This window comes from Oryza glaberrima, chromosome 7 (genome assembly GCF_000147395.1).
Source record: "Oryza glaberrima chromosome 7, OglaRS2, whole genome shotgun sequence".
Classification (NCBI taxonomy): domain Eukaryota; kingdom Viridiplantae; phylum Streptophyta; class Magnoliopsida; order Poales; family Poaceae; genus Oryza; species Oryza glaberrima.
In genome coordinates, this window is record NC_068332.1 from 23659202 (window position 1) to 23673188 (window position 13987).

Sequence of the window (13987 nt, forward strand, 5' to 3'; positions counted from 1 at the left end):
AGGCGTTGCTTGCTCGGAGAGGGCAATGATGTGGGTCAGAAACATCGCTAGCTGGTAATTAACTCGCCCATTTAATTAACAGAAATGTGACATCTCTGAAACTAAGGTTCACTGATTGGTCTGCACATAGCATTATATGGCTAGAGATATTTGCAGGAGCAACATTAATTTGTGACTTATTATTTCACTTAGGCCCGTTTGAGTTCACGACGGACAAACATTAAATGCGAACATGAAAAACAAAAAATATTAACGCTTGATTAGGTGAGTTTGAATTATTTTAAATCTTAAGAAAATATATTTATTTGATATTTTAAAACAATTTTTGGATAGAAATTTTTCGTACGAGATATACCATTTAGCTGTTTGAAAATCACGCTAATAAAATTCGAGTAAAATATGTATTTTAATCAGAACAGAACCAGACCTTATCACTTATCTGAGCTTGATAAATTTCCGATAAATTAGAGTGTTCTAATCAGTTATAATTCGTTTCATGATTTAGGGCGGAATTATTGGCGGCAACACGACTATCAGTTGGTACGACTCATAGTACAGCGGTTTGTGGTGGGGGCTATGGCTGTGGATGGATGGAGGGGAATCTCTTTTAATTTCTCTGTGTGACACGTCGGTAGGCCCAATAATGCCAAGGGATGAAGTTGACACCTCTGGATGAACGCTTGGCCGCCACGTTTCCGTCTCCTTGGTCATCACGGATTCCAGGGCCAATTAGCTGGCTGGTTCACACGTAGTCTTCCGTCGTTCATGTTGGTCATATTTTAATTACGTTTAATTACACGCTCTGTGGAGTATACATATATGCCACGTCTCCTGTGAAACATTGATTAAATTTCACAAATCTATATATTTAAGATAATGTATTATAAAAATACAGATTTAACACTGAATTTCTAACAAAATTATAGATTTAAGGTAGAATATTATAAAACTACAGATTTAGTAACAAAGTTATCGTGTAACTATATGTTTAGCATCAATTTAATTACAAGACTTGGATGTTTATAACTCAATCATAATATTAGTGCTAAGAATTTAAACCCAAAACCTATATCTTTGTGATAATTTTATTATTAAATTTGTAGTTTTGTAATACTTAATCTTAAATCTGTAGTTCTGTAATAATTTTATTGTTAAATCTATAGTTTTGTAATACATCACATTAAATCTGTAGTTTTATAATAATTTGATCAAAGTACCTGCAGTTTTGTGAAATTTACTCTAAAACATTTTTTGGTAGAAGCACACTGTATACGCGGACTCTCATAGCACACGCATACTCATATGAACGTACACACGCACATCTTACTCATATGAGCACATCCGAAAGACTGTGCGAGCATATCTTGAGATTAACGAAGTCATGATAGGCGTCTCGCACGAAAAAAAAATAACAATAAATACGAGCACCGGCGTAAGTCTAGGACTTCAACTTAGGTAGACTGATTCCATAAAAAAACATAACCAGTTGAGTTACACTCACTTCACACTTTATGAAACATTTTGACGTGCCTCAAGCCATCAACCAGAATTATTCTTGTAAATTGTTTAAGCATGTTCATATAATTTTTGTAATTATAGCATCTTTTAAAATCTACAGCTCCATAAACCGTAGTTATCAAACCTAGAAAATAAAAATAAACTAGAAACTGGGAAACTAATACTTCTTGATTCTCACCAATTACGTCTTAGAATCTCAAGCTCTTCAAACAACACGTACGAGCTCATCTCTATAAACGTGCACATGCATACAACGTACACTATAACTGTCAATAAGTGATACTCGTAAACCGGATGAGTTAGGTATTGATGTACATTGTAACGAGGATCTATGTAATACGACATCAAGCAAACAGAAGATAAGGATTATACTGGTTCAGTCCCCTTATCAGGTAATAGCCCTAGTCCAGATTATATGGGTCTCATGATGGAAAAACACAGAATACAATGGAAGTAGACGAATTCGATGATACCGACGAGATCGTAGTCGATGTATTCGACAAGATCTCCCGATGACTTGGCTCCGCGTACTCCGGCTTTGTAAACCGTGGTGGGTGTGTTGGGGATGAGATTCGATGCCTTGTATCCCTCTCTGGGGGTCCCTTTTATACCATATATCATCTTGATCTCTAAGTAAGACTCGGAGACATCAAATCCCGTACGAGACAATAGAAACTCTATCCCCTGCTAGTAGGACTTTGGAAATCACTCAACTCGTAGGGATATTTTCCATAATTTGTAGCGGATTCCTACAACGCATACGGAAACAACCCGTGTACATGAAGGTATACCATATCCATATATTCCATAAGTCGTAGAATAGGAGGTATGCCTTATTCGTAATCATGACAATAATAACCATCTCTGAAAACTGAACTAGAATATTAGAATATCTCTAGATTGATGAAGTCATCATAACGCCTTATTATCCATGTGTATATTACCTTAAGAAAATATTCGTAAATATGAACACTCATCAAATATAGAACTTGAATATTTTACCATAAGAAATCACACCAATTAAGCGTGCACCTCCAAACAAAGACTCTAGTTAGTATATTATGCAAGAGGAGTGACACACATCACACGCGTACAGTTTATTAACTCGACCGGATGGAAGACAAAAATGGTTGGAACGTACAGTACTAGCATATACTCGTGTAACGGCATTGAATATCGATTGATCTGTCACGTATCATTGTTAGCAACTTTTTCGATAAGTCGACAAGCACGATCGCAATATCTAAACGCCTTGCGGTGATATAGAGTCGCCAACCACCTCAATCTAGCCAAACGGCCAAATCAAGATGGGTTTTAAGGAAAAACAACTAAACCGGCTAGCGGAGCCGAATTAGAGATCAAAATCAGCCTCTAGGCCGATTTAGATCGATACGAGGATAACTACCCGTCTCGTGGGCAAAACGGAAGGTTTTCAGGACAAACCTACAAAGAGGTGTCGCACTCTCGCAGCGGCGGCGGACGGTTTACAGCGCAAACCAACAAAGATGGACTAAACTAGGGTAAAATAGAAAACATAGTAAAAGAACGATTCAAATAGATTGTATTCGGGGGTTTTACAATGAACCGGCCTTGTCCCTTAAATAGGGATTGGTCTTGCCCTCTACAGGCCCTTCTCCATGTCCAACTCAGAATAGAAACCAAAGGAAACACGAAACATGCCTTCTCGAGCAAGGAAACCCGAGACCCGACGAAAACAGGCTTGGACTCGGACCCTGCCGGTCTGACCGCCTACATACCTGCGGTCAGACCGGCCCTACTAGCCGGTCAGACCGCCCACATACTTGCGGTCTGACCGGCCCTGTGAAGGAAACCCGATACTTTCCAAACTTTGGCAATTTTCCCCTATTTCGTCCATAGGTGCCAAATTTGGGTGTAAACACATGCCCCCCTGCCTTTTTGGTGAACATACGTGAACCTAAAAGCATAGAACATGTTATCTCAGGGCGATAATCCAATTACCGGCCATAGGACTTCCTAAGCATCTTGACAAATGCTCGGGAAGTATTTCTTCAAGTATTTCCCATTAATCGCTCTCTGAAAACACCATCTTGAAGTGTCTTCGTCTCCTTCAAAGTCTTCAAACGCTTGTCTCCCATCAAGGTCTTGTAATCTTCAACTGACAAGTCGTCTTACTTGAAATACCGAAGAGAGCCAAGATTTACCTCAACTGGCAAAACGGCAATTTCAACAATGTTTCATTACTCGACTCGGCTTATCCATTAGCCTGAGCGTAGTAAAGAGAAGAACTTAACAACTTAATATCATAAGATTCGGCAAAACTTCTTTGGACATAAAAGAAGCTCCTTTAACGTTTGAGGAATACCGAATCTATGAACAATATGCTTCAAAATAAAGTCAATTACCTCCGTACAAGTAATATTCTCGAGCGGCACGGCTTCGGCCCACTTAGTGAAGTAATCCATTGCAACTAGCACGAACCAATGCCCTTTTGATGACGAAGAATAAATTTGACCAATGAAATCTAAAGCCCAACCTCGGAACGGCCATAGTTTAATGATAGGATTCAACACAGCGGTAGACGCTAATTGAACACTGCTGATCCGTTAACAAGCTTCACTCCCTCTATAACATTTGAAACAATCATCAATTATTTTCGGCCAATGAAACCCTACTCTCCTAAGCAACCAATTTATCTTACGGGCCGGTTGATGAATTTCACAAATCCCTTCATGTATTACTCTCCTAGCAACTTTAGATTGATCATTATCTAAGTAATACTCCATCTATTTTTCGGCGATATAATATTTGAGCGCTTGCCGCCGAATCTTCCAATCAACCTTAAGTGTAGGATCTTTCAAATATCTAATCAAAGGAATTCCCCAAGCTATTTCTAACTCATGGGCACAAATGTCCGAATTTACAATTAATTCGGCCTTTTAATCAATTGTAACGTGCCCCCCAGCCTCATGTCTGAGATCGGTCAGACCGGCCACGCAATGCCGGTCAGACCTCCCTGTCTGCCCGGTCAGACCAGCCATGCAGAGCCGGTCAGACCGCCGGTACCACCGGTCAGACCAGCCATGCAATGCCGGTCAGACCACCCCTGGTCTATGACTTTGCCAATTTCGTCCAAACTTTTGAAATCAAGCATCGGCCTTTAGTATATAATTTTTCTTCACATAATAGCCAGATGCTTGGTGTATCAAATTATTAGACCAAAATTCCTTCTGTCTAGACATATGAAAAACTATAACATCCAACTAACATGTCTAGATGAATACTAATTCAAATGGCTTTTAAAACAATAATCACCATGGCATTAAAACACTTAGCCAATTGAAGTATGATCAATAATGAATCACCAAAGTCATGCCTCACACACATGAATTCCAATAAACTACAAATGTAAGTAATCGGCTTGAGCATGTATGTAAAATATTAACAATGCCAATGTTTCTAAAGAAAACAATTGTGGAATAAATCATCACATTGACCATTGACATTAGCCGAATTACTAAATAAGCAAAACTTTCATGGTGTAATAATTATAAAATCTATATCTTATATGGTGATCCATAAAAACACATCCAATTTGGCTTTAAATAAATATAGAAGACTCATGAGCCAAATCATACTTCAAACAAATTATATGCCAACCTACCAATTCCACTACTTAGAACTGGCATTTGCAGCATGTATGTATAATATCAATTCGATAAGCAAAAACACACATGTGCTAGATAGTAAGCAATGTTCTAACATGGCATAGGCATATAATATAAATAATGGGAAAATTGTAACCATGCCATTATAATTTTGCAAAATTTAAGATATGCCATCCTGACCCACATGTCATTGACTCATGTGGGTCCTACATGTCATTGAGATACCGATGGCATGTCTCAAACTTTGAAAAATTATAATGGCATGGTTACAATTTTCCCTATAATATAATGATGAACACAATAAACTCATACATTGCCTTAGAATCCAACAAACGGCGGCTCGAAGATGTGGTATTGTATCCATCGCCGTTCATCTTCTCTTGGTTCCCTTATGAGCATATTAATGTCTTGCCCCCCAATCAAAATCGGCCTTCTTGATTGCACGATTTCGAAGGCAAGATGAATACCGCACTAACACCCATAGCATCATGTGAAGAAGACTTATCTTTAATGACCGATGATTCTTCTCTCATTAAATTGAATCCATCACTACTCTGTGAAATCACCGATCTTTTAACTTTTACTTCTTTAGGTCTCCACGCTCGCTTAAGTGTCGTTCGAGGCTCTAAATTGATACATGTTTTGTTCTCCACATCTTCGGCCTCCTTTTCCTTTTGACCTATGGCTCGAAGACGCTGTAGCCTCCTCTTTTGAGAGCGAGATAAGCCAGAAGGTATCCATTTCGGCTGTGGTTGTTTTCTAGGAGCTAAGCAATGATTCTTCATATTTTTGGTTGAAGTGGAAGCTCCTATGTTGCTCTCAATTTTCCCTCTCACCTTTAATGCCCCCCAGTCTAATCGGCCTCTGGGCCCGGTCAGACCGGCTGCAAGCCATCAGTCAGACCGGCCAGTAAGGTCGGTCAGATCGGCCGTAGACTGGCGGTTAGACCGACCAGCTGTCTTGGTTAGACCACCAATGTTGACAGTCACGGCGGCGGCTTCGATCTTCTTTGCTTGCGTGGTTTCCACCGCATCTCCAGTAGGTACATGAACATCTTGAGACTCCTCCTTGACAGTGACGACCTCCGAAGCTTTGGCTTCTTTCCTCACCCACACCTTCTTCACCTTTTTCACCTTTGATCCACCGGACCGATTCTTTTGTGGGAAACGGTCTTGTCTTGAGTTAGAATGACTTGGTATTGTCCTAGGTGATTGCTTCCATCCTTGATGACACGGCATATGTGGTTGAGGCATCCATGGAATGTAATACATAAAAGGATAACCAAATGATGACATTGGATGTGGATACCATGGCATCACAACCGGAGGTTTATATGGAGTTGGTATAGTTGATGGCTCCGATTGCTTTGATGTTTGACCAAATCTCTTCCTACGAGATGATCTTGGTCCTTTTGAATTACTAGTTTGGTTATCAAATCGTTGACCGGCTAATCCTTTCTTGTACTTAGCCATAAGCATCTCAAAAGTGAGCTTCGGCTTTTTAGTCTTTTGGGAACTAGATGACTCATCTTTTGTAACTTTATGATCTTTAGCCTTCGCATTTTTGATCCTATTCTTGAGCCGAGGATCCCCAATAATAACACTTTTCCCTTTCTTTTTGCCAACATCAATAGAACTAACAGGGAGAGGATCACTAACAATTCCGGTCTTAAGGTATAGATGTAACCGAAATAGTTTCACAAGTGACTGATGAAGTATCAATCGGTCTTTGCTCCATCAAGCTTGCATCTTTGAAATAACCATGAAACTCATGCTCCATTTGTGACCATGTAGAAATTGAATTAGGAGCAAGTAAACTATACCATGTAGATGCAAAGTTTGACAAAGAAAGAGGAAACAATTTTAACTTAAGCAAATCATCATTACCGGCCTTACCACATTGATCAATAAATTGGCCGATATGCTCCATTGTTGTTCTAGCATCCTCACCTATGAATTTCGTGAAGTTGGGCACCTCAAATCCTTGCGGGTATGGGACCGAATCTACATACTCAGGATACGGCCTTTGATATGTATGCATAGCTACTTTGGATTCTATTTCACCACTATCCCGCAAGACATTATCATCATCTTTTCCAACATCCACATGACCGATTTTTGATTCGGTCTTAGGTGACAATGCTATTTCATTTTCGCTTATAATATAATCCGAACCATCACTTAGTTCGGCTATATTTTCAATGATGCTATTCTCTAAACTAGCAATGCAATCCGAACCATTGCTTGGTTCGGCTATTCCATTATTGTCTAAATTAGTAACACAATACGAATGGTTCGGCTATTCCATTATTGTCTAAATTAGTAACACAATACGAACCAACACTTGGTTCGGCTATAATGGTTGTTGCATTATCATCCAAGCTAGTAAGACAATCCGAACCAACACTTGGTTCGGATATAATCGTTATGGCATCATTGCACAAATTATTAACACAATCCGAATCATTGCTTGGTTCGGCTATACATGATATTGCACTATAATCTAAACTAGCATTTAAGCTATTGTCATCCACTCGGCTTTCCTGAGCCAGAGCTTCATGCAACACATGATCAATATCAAGAAATATTTGGCCATTCAATTTCTCTTTAATAGAATCAAGAAATCCATCATATGCAATGTTGGCCAAATCTTTGTCAGTTATTTTCAAACTAAAACATCGGCTTTTAATATCTCTAAACCTTTTAATATAATCAGCAACAAATTCATTGTATTTGTGCCTAACCGATGTTAAATCAGACAACCTAATCTCAGTTTCACTAGTGTGGAAATAATCATGAAATTTTTGTTCTAATTGAGCCCAGGAAAAAATAGAATTTGCCGTTAAAGAAGTAAACCATGTAAAAGCAGTACCGGACAAAGATAAAGAAAACAAGCGCAATTTACATGTATCCCAATTATCCTCACCACATTGCGCTAAAAATTGATCTACATGCTCCCTTGTGGTCCTACTATCCTCACCACTAAACTTGGTAAATTCAGGAATTTTATAACCACGAGGATATAGGATAATATCATAAAAATCAGGATACGGCTTTTGGTACTCTCTAGCACGATTCCTTAGCTTTGCGATATTCTCCCTGATAGTATTTCTAAACCAATCCTCCACAGTTTCAGGCTTTGGTGGATCTGGTGGTGTATTTGGTGGCCTAAGAGGTGGTTGTTGTGGCGCAATATAATTATATTGGCCATACCTAGTATCGGAAGGATATCCCCTATTAGTATCATTGTAGGCATTAGGGATATGTGGAATAGCATGTCTAACAGTATTAACAGGTGATGGATAATAATTAAAATCAGTACTGCTAGTCGTGGTATGAAAACCTGGAAAAACTCCCAGGGAACCGGTCTGACCGGCCCATGGCCCGGTCTGACCGGTGGTCAGTGGTGCGGTCAGACCGGCAACAGGAGGTGCGATCTGGCCAGGATAGGGCACAGTCTAACCGGCTATGGTAGGCACGGTCTGACCGGCATAGGATGCGGTTAGACCGGTGTCATGACCGATCATACCGTTAGCTAGGTTTTGCATATAGCCGATTCCTGTGTAATCGGTTGTATAATCACACATTGACCCCCCCCCCCATAGCATTATAAGCATATTGTATAGGAGCAAAACTAGAAGTAGCATATGCATCTACACAATGATCATTAACCTTTTGAATAGCAAAGTATGGGTTGGGCGAATCGGAGGTTACCTTTGGTGAAACTACAACTTGAGGTAACGGGACATTTCCTCTCACGACGCCTTGAGTAATATTGTTGAACCCGTTCCCGCTCGTCATAGTTGATGAAGAGATTCCTTGATTAATTTCGGCCATATAGCTTATAGCCGAAATTTTTGACCGAATAGATTAATATATGGTCTCGTAATTTTCCTTGCATACTACTGTGTGTTTGTAGCAAAAATTTACAAAAACTGAAACTTCCCAGTGATAGCCGATGCAAATTGAATCGGCTTTAATTTTTTCTTTTTTAATAATTCACTCGGTTTCTGTGCACAGCAAAAAATATACAGAAATCAATACTACTGCTGCTGGCTCTAGATAGATCGGCTTTGTACAGCCTGATCGTTTTCTTTTCAGCACACGTTAAACAGCAAACTATAAATAGGATTGGATTTCTGATTTTTCAGACCGTGTACAGCGAGGACACTACCGGTCGCTTGTTGCTGTTTCCACGCGAGAATAAAAATCGATTCCGGCTGTATAGCCGAAACACTCGATTAGATGGGAAATCGATGAATCGATGGCAGCAATCAGCTTGATGACCGAACAGTATCGCCGCCAAATAGATTGATCCAATCAAAAATACGTGGCAGCAGTGACGAATTTTGGGTAGATTGATTTCGGCCGTTTGGCCGAAATTCTTGACTCGCCGAAACGAAAAAGTGACTAGATTAAACGAAATTTGGCCGTGATATGGCCGATTAGATCGTTCCCCAGCGGAGTCGCCAAAAATCGTGTTGGCAACTTTTTTGACAAGTCGACAAGCATGATCGCAACACCTAAACGCCTTGCGGTGATATAGAGTCGCCAACCACCTCAATCTAGCCAAACGGCCAAATCAAGATGGGTTTTGAGGAAAAACAATTAAACCGGCTAGCGGAGCCGATTTAGAGATCAAAATCAGCCTTTAGGCTGATTTTGATCGATATGAGGATAACTACCCGTCTCGTGGGCAAAACGGAAGGTTTTCAGGACAAACCTACAAAGAGGTGTCGCACTCTCGCAGCGGCGGCGGACGGTTTACGGCGCAAACCGACAAAGATGGACTAAACTAGGATAAAATAGAAAACATAGTAAAAGAACGATTCAAATAGATTGTATTCAAATAGATTGTATTCAGGGTTTTACAATGAACCGGCCTTGTCTCTTAAATAGGGGTTGGTCTTGCCCTCTACAGGCCCTTCTCCATGCCTAACTCAGGATAGAAACCAAAGGAAACACGAAACATGCCTTCCCGAGTAAGGAAACCCGAGACCTGACGAAAACAGACTTGACTCGGACCCTGCCGGTCTGACCGCCTATATACCTGCGGTCTGACCGGCCCTGTGAAGAAAACCCGATACTTTCCAAACTTTGGCAATTTTCTCCTATTTCATTCATAGGTGCCAAATTTAGGTATAAACAACCATATTACATCATTGCCGGGACAACATGAGGCATGGAGAATCGCACAAACATGCAACTACGACCTACGGATCGATGGCGCACGCATGTGTTGTTGTTTGGGATCGTGTCGCGTGGTGCTGTAAATATTAATTATTGATCGAATTCGTTCGTTAGAGAAACAGCTCGGGATGGGAATTCCCTTTTGTACTACTCATGAATCTGGATATTTATATTCAAATTTATCATTAGAATTAGATTTTTATGAGACGAAGAAAGTATGTTATTAGAGAGTCCGATATGGTGTTCGCGTGACCTGCTTCTCTGAATGCCAGGAGATCTAGTGCGTGTATATGTTGTAATGGAACTATATGAAGGAATTACATATTATTATCATTTCAAATATTAATATAAGAATTCATGTTCCTCGATATATTCCACTTAATAGCATATGGGCGGTTGGTTAATGGAATAATACATCATGCCTTTATTTTAGAAAAAAGCTAATATATAATCACTTATTACAAACATAGCTCGCTTAACATAGAGATGCTAAAAAAATCCAAACACGACGAGGCAATAAGTCTAAAAACTCCAACACAGAGGAGAAATTAATACATCTTATTCAATTTTATTTGTAAATATCTATCCAAAGTTGGTGAAGATATGTGTGACCGTTGACTCTAAGTTCCAGTATGTAATATGTATTAGTTCATTATCCTCGTCATATTTTTGTAGTTGTGCGGTGCTAATATATTGCCTTGGAAAGTACATCATCCATATAAGATTTAGTTAAAGATTTATCAAAACCATATTATTTATACTCAACCATAAAGTCTAACAGAAAAACATATGGTCTTACTAAGTTTTTTTGGTTTCTAGCATATCATTCTAAAAAAAAAGCAGGCACACCAACACGTGCGCTGATTTTGATTTTATAGTATGATTAATAACAAACCACCCATCCTATTAGAGAAAGAAACGGTCAAACGGGGCACCGCAAAGCTACAGCTACAGATTACACGCAGGCCAATTCCTATTTGATTTAAGGCAGGAAATGCGTGTATTCGATCTGTTTCGTCTATCTGACGCATAAGAGCTGGATGAGCACCGATCATCAAGACATCAACGTGTGACAGAAGATCGATGAACAGTTGTACACTACTACAATTCTGCTTGCCTGTATTTAGGAACAAAAGTATAATAAATATTTGAAAAAAACATTGCACGCTATCTACGTACTGACTAATATTTTTTCTTCTTCTTATTTTGCAGGCATGCGTGCCAAATGAGAAGTCGTTATATTAGCTTGGATCAACGGGTGGGCATGTACTAGTACGTGCAAAAGCCCAATTCATATTTTTGTACTCGTGATTTGTCATCCTGATCAGTAACTACTAACTAGAGGCAGCAGCACTACGTGGAATCCGGAGACGTGCAGTGCCAAGGCATGCATGTGAAAAAAAAAATGAAGTGCACGCCAAATTGAGCAACCTTAGCCACGTGCACACGTGGATGGATAACGCACGCCTGCAAGTAGTATAGTGGCAAAATTATGTAAACCATCTCAATTATCACTCTTGTTTTGTGATTTAATCCATTACTTATTTTGTTTCAAAAACCTACTCACCCAACACTAACATAGGTTGAAATTGCCTTATCAACCCTCCCCCGCCACCCCAGCCCCGCGCACGCGCAGTCCAAATTTTTTCTAACTTAAATGTCCGCCAAGCCATATATAGCATCCAGTCTCGTTCAATATTATTAATGTGATGAGTTCAACTCGAACTCATTCTATAAAAAAAAATAGTGTTACTTGTAGGGATGGAAAAAAAATTTGGGCTCGTGAGCAGCTCGGGCTTGGCTCGAGCTCGCTTAGCCTGGCTCGGCTTGAATGCCAAACGAGCAAGCCCAAGCTTCCTTTTTAGCTTGGTTCTGAAACAAGCCGAGCCTGAGTTGGCTTGCGAGCCGCTTGATTTGGCTCGTGAGCCTAGGCCATCATGTATTTATATGGATGATTTTTTTTCTAGTGAAGTTATTATTTGTCAATATGTAATTTATCATCTATATTTTAATGAATTTAATATATAAAGTTATTTTAATTTTACATGTTGATAATTTGTTATTGCTTTTCTTAATGATTACAAATTATATAGCTTCAATGGAAGGCTCGCAAGCCAGCTCGAGCTAGCTCGAGCCAGAAAACGAGCTGAGCCGAGCTCATGTTTTAGCTCGTTTCCTTAATCGAGTCGAGCCAAGCCAAACCTAGCTTGTTACAAGCCATTGCAAGCCGAGCCTGGCTCGGCTCGTTTCCACCCCTAGTTACTTCTAGCTTACAAACTCTTCGTTGGACCTTGAGTGGAGAAATAGCCTAAGGACAAATCCGAGCCAGCTGATACAAATCCGCGTCAAAATAAAATGGGTCGAATGTGCTACTCACATGCGTGTACATGGCAATTTCAACATGTGAGTGTTGAGGTGGATGAGTTTTTGGAATAAAACAGGTTGTGACGTAGAATATAAAAAATAAGGGTAACAATTAGAGTGGTTTACGCAATTTTGCATAGTGCATTCCATGCTTGCTTGAATGGACTTCGACTTTTGATGCAATTACTTTTCTTTCTCTTTGATTGAGATGGCATATATGCGTTTGGGCCTTGAGTAGCTGTCGGCCTAATTTGTACAGGCCATTTAAGAGCAATATTATCCGGCCCATAAACCGATTGGTGGGTCCGAGCTGCGCGCCGCCATCCGCAATAGGGCCGTGGTAAGCCAGATTGGGCCTGATGAGTTGGATCGAAAGGCAAACTTTTTTTCTTTTGCCGTCGGATGGATAGGATGGGAGTGGGACCATCGACAACGCATGCCACCTACTAGTGAGACCTAACCGCTGCTGGCTTCCTGCCAACTATTTTTTTTCCCAGGTTCTTTTTTTCCCGGCATCTATATCTAATCGAATATATGCGGCCATTTAAATTAGAAACTTAGCCTCATAAACAACTTAATCTACAATTCGTTCCTATGAAGATGTGAACTCACGACTTTAGGGTACTACTCAGGTCACTGCAACCATTTGGCTACATGCTTCCTGCCAACTAGACAACCTAATCGCTTACTATGTGATTCATGTATAAAAATAAATTTATTTTAAGATGAAGGGTATAAAGAAAACAAATAAATGGTACTGATAAATGTTATGTGTCATGATATGCTTAAAAAACCACCATGGGTCAAGAAAAGGAGGAACTTTGCTCCCTTCAATCACATATTTGATTTTCCATCAAAAAATATGTATAGAGATGTAGGCACTCATATTCACACGAGCACACTTATCTATATAAAGTTTTAAAATTTTTAGCAATCAATATCTTCTTTAAATATGCAAATCAGTCGACAATCACATAAAACATATAAAAGATTTATGTTAATAATTACGTCATATCGCTATTTTAGCACTATGTTATATGCCTACTCCTTATGTTTTTTATTCTAAAATCTAAACCCTTCTAAAACTTTTCTCCATAATCTAAACCTTTTAGTCACACCAGCACACCTGATGTGGTAAAACAATACTGACACGCCACACTCATCGGGCGTGACAGGTTTGTCCGACCAAATAACATTACCACGTCAGCCGGATCAGCGTGGTAGTGTTGTTTTGCCATACCAGTCTAGCTGACGTGGCCAACTAGTTCA